The following is a 9932-nucleotide window of genomic DNA, read 5'->3' on the forward strand; positions in this document are numbered from 1 at the left end:
ACCAAGGAATTTTTAGCAGGGATGATTCCATGTTCATTTTTGAAAGACCTTTCTAGAAAGCAGTACACAGGAAAGCATGGAGCGGATGACGCTGAAGAGCTGGTAGGCTCTTATTCCAACGATAAAGGGAACAGAGATGAGACTGAACAGAAACAGAGGTGCTAGAGATGAGGAAGAGATTTAAGACATTTAGTGGGCAGAATTTAAGAGATGGAGGAACACAGCTCTCTGCTTTGAATGACTGAGTGGATGGAGGCATCGAAGCAATGCAGGAATTGAGGGAGAAGCCGTTTTTTTGGAGACACGACAAATTACACATGGCGCTACTGACAGCTGGAGGGATCCGGGTTAATCTGGTGGACACGTGCTGCAGACACTGATTATTATGTCTGTCTACCTAGAGCTCAGGGGAGAGGAGTCATGGTGTTACCCAGAATGTAGGCCAAACGAAAAGGGGAAGAGTTCACACCTAGGGAAATACCACGTTCGGTAGAAGACTCGATTTCAAAAAATAGCAAGATTTTAAGGCAGACCAAAAAAGCGACAGCCCAAATTTACATCTGTATTCAAATTCAGGAAGTAGAAGAATACACTGAAGCTTAACTCAAAATGACCAAGACCTAACTGTGGGTATTTCCTATCATGTGAAAACAGTGTTTCACATCTAAAAAATAAGTCAAGACTTAAGGGGAGGTGTCATTGCCATCCACAGCAAAGACGCTGAGAATTACACGAAATAAAAAACAGATGTTAAAGGGCGAAAGGGGGGGTGAGAGAGGGGAAGGCTGATACTGTGGTTGGCGGCCCAAAGGGACCTTGAAATCACCAAGGATGTAAATAGGGATACAAAAGGTACATATAAATGGCATCTTTAAAGAAAAATAAGGACTTGGTATATGAAGGTGTGTGGGGTGGGGGTGGGGGGAGAGGCAGAAGGGACATCCGGAATGAGGAGGAAAGGCAAGGCAGCTCTTCTCCCACGCTCCCACAGCCGCTGCCTCAAGGAAGTCCTGGGCCTTTCATTACAAATGATTTTACCAAGTACGCTACTCTCTGACCCCCGTCCCGGAATAATCTTCAACCCCACTAGGGTTACTCCCAGTGCCCTTCATGTGTTTACCTTGCTCCTTACCTGCCTCCGAGTCCATGGCTCTCCCTCACCATAGCTCCTGGGAAAACCTCAACACTGGTTTCTACTTCATCTGCACGTGAACGCAGCTGGGGCTGCCCCGCCCCCAGCGGGAGGCCTGGTCTCGTTTTACATTTCTAACTACAACCACAAGTGCTTCTGTAATTGTGGCCAGCAATCTTAACTTTCCTAGTAAATTCATATTCTCATATTCTCAGAGATCTATTTCACATGTTCGTATTTCTCCTTAATCCTGTCTACTTAGCTGTTTTAAGAAAATTTCAGAGATAAAATTCACACAGCCTACAACTCACCCACTAAGAGAGTACAATTCAATGGTTTTTAGTCTATTCGAAGTTGGGCAACCATCACGATCAGCTTCAGAACGTTTTCATTACCCCAACAGAAATGAAATTTCTATTTTATGTCTCATTGGACCTGACTCTCCTGGACATTTCATATGACTGGAATCAGTTATGTGATCCTCTGTGACGGGCTTCTTTTACTCAGCATATCTTTTCAAGGTTCACCCATGTTGTAGCACGTCTTAGTACAGGCACACCTTGTTTTATTGAACTTCCTTTTACTGTGTTTTGAAGATACCGCTTTAAAAAAAAAAAAAAAAAATTGAAGGTTCGTGGCAACCTTGTGATCAAGTCTCTCGTTGTCATTTGCTCCATCTATGTCTGTGTGTCACACTTTGGTAATCCTTGGAGTATTCCAAACTTACTGTTATGGTGATATGTGATCTCTGATGCTGCTGTTGTAATGGTTTTGGGGTGCCACGAACTGCGCCCATATAAGATGGTGAACATAACGCATAAAGGCTGTTCCGACTGTTCCACCAACCTGCAGTTCCCATCTCTCCCCCTCTCCTTGGGCCTCTCTATTCACTGCGACACAACAAGGAAATTCAGCCAATTAATAACCCTACAATGGCTTCTAAGTATTCGAGTGAGTTACATATCTCTCAATTTAAATCAAAAGCTAGAAATGATTCAGCTTAGTGAGGAAGGCATGTCAAAAGCTGAAACAGTCCAAAAGCTAGGCCTCTTGCACCAAATAGCCAAGTTGTAAATGGAAAAGTTCTTGAAGGACATTGAAAGATCGACTCCTGTGAACACACAAGAATCTGAAACAGCCTTATCGCTGATAAGGAGAAAGGTTTACTGGTCTGGATAGATAGAACCACCGGTCACACCATTCCCTGGAGCTAAAGCTTAATCTGGAGCAAGGCCCTAACTCTCTTCAATTCTATGAAGACTGAGAGGAGAGGAAGCGGCAGAAGAGTGTGGAACTGCTTAGTAGACTATGGTTCATGAGGCTTAAGCAGCCCTCTTCCTCATGTAAACATGCAAGGTGAAGCAGCAAGTTATCCAGAGGATCTAGATAAGATAATCAGTAAAAGTGGCTACACTAAACAATAGATTTTCAATGTAGACAAAAAACATTCTTATATTGGAAGATGTCATCTAGGACTTTCATAGTGAGAGAGGTCAATGCCTGGCTTTACAAGCGTCAAAAGACATAATGACTCTCGTTAAGGGCTAATGCAGCTGGTGACTGTAAGGTGAAGCTGATATTTACCATTCCAAAAATCCTAAGGCCCTTAAGAATTATGGGAACTCTGCTTTGCCTGAACTCCATAAATAGGACAAAGCCTGGATGACAACACATCTGTTTACAGCATGGTTTACTGAATATTTTAAGCCCACTGTTGAAACCATACTTCTCAGAAAAAAAGATTCGAAATATCATTGCTCACTGACAATGCACCTGGTCGGTCACCCAAGAGCTCGGATGGAGATCGACAATGAAATTTATGTTGTTTTTGTGCCTGCTCACGCAACATCCGTTCTGCAGCTCTTGGGTCAAGAAGTAATTTTAACTTTCAGGTCTTACTTAAGAAATACATTTTGTAAAGCTACAGCTGCCATAGTGATTCTTCTGATGAATCTGGGCAAAGTAAATTAAAAACCTTTTAGAAACCATTCACCATTCTAGATGCCATTAAGAACATTTGTGAGTCATGGGAAGAGGTCGAAATATCAACACTAATGGAAGTTTGGAAGAAGCTGACGTCAACCATTATAGATGACTTGGGGCTGGGGTTCAAGATGTCAGTGGAGGAACTAGCTGTCAATGTGGCAGAAACAGCAAGAGATCTAGAAGTGGAGCCTTGCTCCTTATGGATGAGCAAAGTGGTTTCTTGAGATAAAATCTACTCTGGGTAAAGAGGCTGAGGAGACTGTTGAAATGACAACAAAACCTTGGAATATCACGAACTCTGGTGACAAAGCAGAGGCAGTGTTTGAGAAGACTGAGTCCAATTTTGAAAGACATTCTACTGTGGGTAATATGCTATCAAATAGCATCGCATGCTACAGAGCAATCATTCACAGAAGGAAGAGTCAACTGATATGGCAAAATTAACTATCGTTTTAAGAAAATTGCCACAGCCACGCCAACTTCCAGCAACCACCACCCTGGTCAGCGAGCAGTTCTCACCGTTGAGGCAAGCCCGTCCACCAGCAAAGAGATTACCACTCGCTGAAGGCTCAGATGAGGGTTAGCATTTCTTAGGAATAAAGCGGTTTTTAGTTTAGGTATATACATTGTTTTGTTAAGACATAATGCTGTTGCACTTAATAGACTACAATATAGTGTAAACAGAACTTTCATATGCATTAGGAAACCAAAAAATTCATGACTCACTTTGTTGTGGTATTTGCTTCACTGCAATGGTCTGGAACCAAACTTACACTCTCTCTGAGGTATGCCTGTACTTCATCTCTTTGTATTATCACTTAGTATATTACCTTATATGGATATATCGCATTTCATTTATCCTAGTTATCATCAAAAAAAAATAAAGGCCTGTAGAAGAAACTAATTTCCACTTACCTATCACCAAACCTACCAATTTACTTGTACTTGTATCCATATTACTACTTCCATTTGTGAACATGTTCCAAAGGCTAAGCCCTTTATTCAAACCCTGCATCAAATCTCTTACCTGCATAAGGCTATCGACCTAGCAAATATCTTTTCTTGCACCAAAAATTTTCCCTCTTCTGGATTTTCCAATAACGAAGATATTGCAGTTTCACTCATCTTTTAGAAATTAAAAAAACGTCCTCACTCTGCATCTTTCAGCTATCACCTCATTTTACTGTTTCCCTATTAACAAACCTCAGAGATGTCCAAAATCACCACATCCATTTCTTCTTCTCTCATTCTCTCCTGACCCTATGTAATTGGGCTTTTGGACCCACCAAGCTAATAAAATCACATTTCTTAAGGCCATCCAGAAGGCTTCATTTCACTAAATCCAGTTGGCAAGTGTCAGCACTCTTCCTTGGCCCTTCGATGGCATCCGACTGCTGATCTCCTCCCTCTTAGAAACCCTCCATTTGGCTTCCAAGACACTTCCCACTACTTCTGTCTCCTGGCCTACTGGCTGCGGCTTCTCAGGATCCTTTGCTGGCTTTAATAGTATAGGACAGTGATTTAAAAGCACAGGAGTAAGGCTACCTCAAATCCTTGTTCTGCCACTTGTAGCTGTGACCTCGGGCAGGTCACTTCATCTTTTCATGCTTCGTTTTCCCCATCTACAAAATGGGGATAGCTGTACCTACCCCATAGGGCTTTAATGCTTAAATGATTGATCTATACAAACTCCATACATAGGAAACTATGTATGCCTTAGTTCCCAGTACATTTTCAACCACTAAATGGACCTATTCCTGGGCTCATCGCTCTCACTACTTCCATATTTACATTCCCTCCTAAGGTAATCCCACAGGCTCCAGCAACTTCGCTGATGACATCAGAACTTACATCTCCAGACTTTACCAGGTGTTTACCTAACACGTGCACCTGAATATTAAAGTTAAAACAGCCAACATTTTAACTTGATATCCTCCCTGCAAACCCACTCCTCCTGGATATTTGCCCATCTCAGGAATGGCAATTACATTCTACCAACTGAGCAGGTGAAAAACTTAGTCATTTTTGACTCTTCGCACCCCGTATTTGTTATAAGGCAATGTGAAGGTTCTATCCTCAAAATAAATTCAGAATCCAACACTCATTACTTGAGCTGCACCACCCAACACAAACTGTTAGCTTTCATCTCCTTTACTGCAATGGCACCCAAAGTAGTCTCTTTCCCACTCCCACCAGCTCCTACAGTCTGTTTTCCATGTAACAGCCTTAGTAATCCTTTAAAAAATGTAAATCGGGTTCTAACACTGTTCAAAACCCTACACCATCTCCCATTGCACCCACAACCTGGCCCTTCACCATCTTCTCTAAACGCAACTCCCGCCTCTCTCTTCCCTTACTCACCATGCTCCAGCCACACTAGCCCACTGTGGTCCCTCAAGCAAGCCAAGTTCATTCTTAACCCGGGTCCCTTTTGTTCATTTCTTGACCCGAAATGTCTTTCCTCAATTATTTCTCTATGCATTACCTTCCTTATCCTCCCTGGACATCCTATTGAAAATAGCACATCCCATGTCACAATCCTCCAATCCCTTAACTGTTCTCTGCTTTACTCCCTTCATAAAAATAGCTCCATGTGAAATTATGAATTTACTTATCTAAGTCCCTACCAGAACATACATTCCAGGAAGACAGGCCTTGTCTTGTTCATTCAGGTATCTCTAGTTCCCAGAATGCCTGGCACACAGTAGGTAGTAAATAAACACATGTTGAACATATGAATGAATGGTGGTGGGAGAGGTGATGACCAAACTCATTGAGGAAAAGATGCCTCTCAGGGGGGGCAAGAGCAGAGGCTATGAGGTCCAGGCCTCTTCCCCAAGGTGTGAGTCTCTTTCCATTGTAAACCTAACAAGACTTAAAATTTATTTTGAGAAAGGTTGCAATTTTCTTTCACAAGCTCCTTTTCTGTTCCTTGTTGCAGTTCCACCTTTTTTGATTTGATCCCAATAGAATGTCACTGTGGTACTTTGCATGAACCTAAAATTTCCCCATCTAAGGAAAACTACTCATCTCTTATCGATGAATGATCTCTAGGCGTATATACACAGTCATCAAAAGTGGTTTTAAATTCCAGACCTTTCAGAAAATTGAAAGTACAGTAAAATTCATACATGTATTTCTTTGGCCTAGAATCACCAATTAATAACATTTAGGGCATAATTACTTTGAAAAGATGCCCACGGTGATTCTTATAGTAGGCACTGTGTTAGCAGCTGGAGAGAATGGAAAGAGCTAGTTTTCAAAGAATGAGACAAAGCACATTTTAGATTATATTCTATATTAAGACTGCTTTAAAAATTGTGCTTGTCAGTGAGAGATTTTTAAAAGAAATTTGAGTTTTCAATTATATAATGCAGGTATACTGAGATATGTATGTACTTCCAGCATAGGGTACATTATGTTTTGATCACATCTAATACATGAGGACCAGAATTTCAAATGAAGAGAAACCAGAGACTACTATCACTTTAAAAATGATTTAGTTTTTTTTTTTTTTTTTTTTTGGCAAAATAATGTACAACAGGCTTTGTCATTTCTAGACGATAGTCCATTCATAGCTGGTTTTTAGAATTTCGGTTTGTATACTAATTGCTATTTTCTATAATTGGCAAAGTATAACAGCTATGACTTAGATTTAAGAGATGCACTATTAGAATTGAGAAGTTTGAAATAACTTTAAAACAATTAACCTATCACTGGATGAGATTATCTTCAGGGAATTTTATTTTCACTGTTAGCTGGAAAAAACCTTACCTGACATTCTTCAGAGCAGTATCTGCCTACCAGAACCAGGCTAGAGCCGAGTTTCTGCCCCTCCCACCTTCCTTAAGCCCCAAAGATGTCTGTCATAGATTTACATTTAAGAGACTCTAGGCTGGAGCTCTGCAGCCTAGGAAATGCAGCCACGGAAGGAGACAACGTGATAAGCAGTTTTCAAGTTTCTGCACAGACCTTGCTCGTGTTTTGTTTGAAGTGCTTCACCTTCAGAGAAAATATAGTGTATTCATGCCTAAATTTGACCCAAGAAAAACATATGTTGTGGATCATTAAATGTCTGCTACACAATAATTACGTATTAAGTTGAAGTCACTGTGATGAGTATCTGGGAGCCATTTCTACTATGTAACACTACTGGAATGACATAATGCAGTATTTAGAGAACCAAATTCAAACGTTTTAAAGCTTTCAAAAGAAGAACATTTTTATAGGATAAACAGTGAATAGGCTTCTTTAGGTACCAATTCGAACACCTGGCAGGTCCCTCTAGCTTATAACCAAACACAGCAAAGTTCAAAATAAGAAAAAAATTAAAATACAAAAATTATAATAAAAATTAGATGTTATCATTAAAAAAACTCCAAGAATTTCTTCAGGTTTCCTTTGAATGTTATTCAGGCTAGTAGATTGGTGCTCTAATGTTCTAATTTAGATGTTAAAAATTACCGACTATTAAAAAAATGAAAATTCTGGGCAGAAAAATCCAAAGCTAAGTAAAATCACCACAAATCAAATTATCAATTTTAAACTACAGAAGCTGATGGTAAAATCATTCATCTTCTAGGCAGTTTTAAGGACCATTAAACTATTGCATATAAGCAAACACACCTGTTTAAGTATAAGAATTCACAAACCAATTCTGTCCACATAATTTCTTAACGTGTCCACATTTGGGAACATCAACATTTTCAAATGCCTACTCAGGCCATGCTGGAAAGTATGAAAGTCAAGTCTGAAGTACATCTAGCAAGTCAAGCTACAGGCCACCAACTTGTGTCTTTTGCTTTAAATCTTTGGTAACAAAAATAATAAGTATGAAGCAAACTTACAAATACCCAATTCTTATTTATAAAGTTCACCATCGTTTATAGCAGTGTGACAAAATTAGGGAGTCTTTGCATATTGATAATTAAATGTATTTGGCAAGGAAAGAGGCTTTAATTTTCCACAAAGAAATGAGTCCAACTTAGAATAATTTTTCCTCGAAGATATTTTGGTAACATATACTGGTAACACAGTAGAGATATGTAACACAAACAAACATTTTTTTTGTGTATTTTTTTTATTGTTTGGAACACCAAAGTAACCCAAATTTCACATTTACAATAAACTTTTTAATAAAAATATGCTGTACATCATATTAGATACATGTTATACAAGTTTTTGAAAAGTGAACATACACACTTATACAGTAAAGAGAATGAACTAAATTGCTATCATCTTTAATATTCCTCTCCTAAAGGATCAACAACTGCAGACCATTACCATTAGCTTTTATAAAACCACCACTGTTCTACAGGCTTCATGGAATGTGAGCTACTAAAAATTATTTCTTTAAAATCAAGTGATGATTATTATTGTACATCAAGTTTTCTATTTTCAGATTATCAGTTACTAAAATAATCAGAATCTCTAAAAGATGGCGGTTTCGTTCTCTACAAATCTGGTGGTGTGGGCTACCTCGGCCCAGCCCCAGAAACAGGTAGTCACGATTCCCAAACTTAATGCCCACACTTAAGTCTGAGCATCAGAAAATTCTTTAAACCAAACCATTATTAAAGCACCACACTGCCTCTGGCCAGTATAATCAGGCCTCGCTGTAGATTTTTGGGATATCTGTTAAAATATTTGTTTGGCCTCGGCTACTTAAAAAATACTGCCACATTTAAAAAATTAAGACCCGAGGAGTCAGTTAAGTCTCAATGATACAGCTGCCATTGTAAGAAAACTATTTGAGTATCATTAACGGGACGAATACTGGTATCACGTTGTGCTATTTAAATGAAATACCACTATGACCCACACATTTTCTCAGCAAGCCAAATGATGGAACTTTAATGTGTGAACTTATGATCTGGTCTAATTTACCATGAAAATTTATAAAGTAACTATGCCAAGACTGATTTTTTTCCTAAAAAGTTTGTTTCCTTTTCCAAAAAAATATAATAATTTAAAGCAAATAGTTGAAATATAGTTTCAGAACTGCTAAGTATAAATAAATATTCTTTTCTAGGTATTCTAAACATTGTCTCTGACATTCCTGGCCTGATAGACAGCTACCATTCACTGAGGGCCTACCCTGTGACAGGCCTCATGTCGGCTGTTTTATACATAAGCCCACTAAATCACCACAACACGCTGGTACGTAGTTTTTATTCCTTTTTTTTTTTACAGAGGAAGAAACTGAAATTTAGTACCATACCTGGCTGACTTCTAGGCTTAAAGTTTTCTGGTATAGCACATTTCTTTTTATTATCATAAAAGAAAACATTAGAGCACCAAGAGGAAACTTGAAAGCATCTTAATTCTAGTATTCCATTGCTTAGTTAACAGTAGCAGTATCCCAACCTGATTCCCAATTCTAATTTAGCACAGGTTGATTACTACCTCCTTTATTAAAAGGAGAGAATTCTGATGAGTCTTCTGGATAAATCTTCCCTTTATTTGCATATACATTAAAAAGTCTCATTTCTTCAAACAGTCAAAATTCATGAATAGTCTTTTCAAGATTTCTAACTGAAGGAACATAGAAGGCTTTCATTCTCATGATTAGAACTGCATTTTGGCTAAAAGTGCTTATTTGAACAAGTTTTCATTTTTTTTTGTTATGTCAAATTTTAACCTTTCTAGATTTGGAACAGCCTTCAATATCTAAATTTTGTTTTAAAAGTTAAAGATCATCAGAAGTGAGTGTAAAGAGCCCTGCGCTGGAAACCAGCCATCCTTCCACTTAATTCATGTAAAAACTGTCCCTCTCTCAGGAAGCTTCCGTTCTAGTGGGGAGGTAAAGGTGGGG

Source organism: Pteropus alecto, unplaced genomic scaffold (assembly GCF_000325575.1).
Source record: "Pteropus alecto unplaced genomic scaffold, ASM32557v1 scaffold81, whole genome shotgun sequence".
NCBI lineage: Eukaryota > Metazoa > Chordata > Mammalia > Chiroptera > Pteropodidae > Pteropus > Pteropus alecto.